General features: G+C 30.2%; 1 protein-coding gene across 1 annotated transcript in view; it reads left to right on the top strand.

Moving 5' to 3' along the window:
* LOC107740168 (actin-binding LIM protein 3-like) overlaps positions 1–361 on the top strand; it is a 67,827-nt gene that overhangs the window by 36,777 nt on the left and 30,689 nt on the right. The window lies entirely within an intron of this gene.

The raw sequence follows: 361 nt of genomic DNA, 5'->3' as shown, positions 1-361 counted from the left end.
ATATATATATAAATATATATATATATATATATAATATATAATGAATAAATAGGCCTATACGAGAAATATATTTTTACTTGAATAATAAATTAAGAAAACCAAAGAAAAAACTGTGCAACAAGTAGCCTAGTATGCAGAGTTTCGGTTCATTTTTATGCTGCGCGAAAGGAAACCAAGACGACAGAAAACGGCATCCTATTTTTCTTTAGGCCTATTTTACAAAAGCACAAAGATTTGTTTGTATTGTGAATGTAGACAAATAAACGCAAACCTTTTACAATTCTTATTATCTTTATGACTAAAGGAGTAGTTGCTTCCACTGTTAGAAGGAAAAAATTCAAGTGATTGCGCCGGTGCCGCA

The sequence above is a fragment of the Sinocyclocheilus rhinocerous genome, unplaced genomic scaffold, assembly GCF_001515625.1.
Source record: "Sinocyclocheilus rhinocerous isolate Xijiao unplaced genomic scaffold, SAMN03320098_v1.1 scaffold584, whole genome shotgun sequence".
NCBI classification, from domain to species: domain Eukaryota; kingdom Metazoa; phylum Chordata; class Actinopteri; order Cypriniformes; family Cyprinidae; genus Sinocyclocheilus; species Sinocyclocheilus rhinocerous.
Note: the sequence above shows the minus strand (reverse complement) of the source record. Positions and strands in the feature narration are given on the sequence as shown.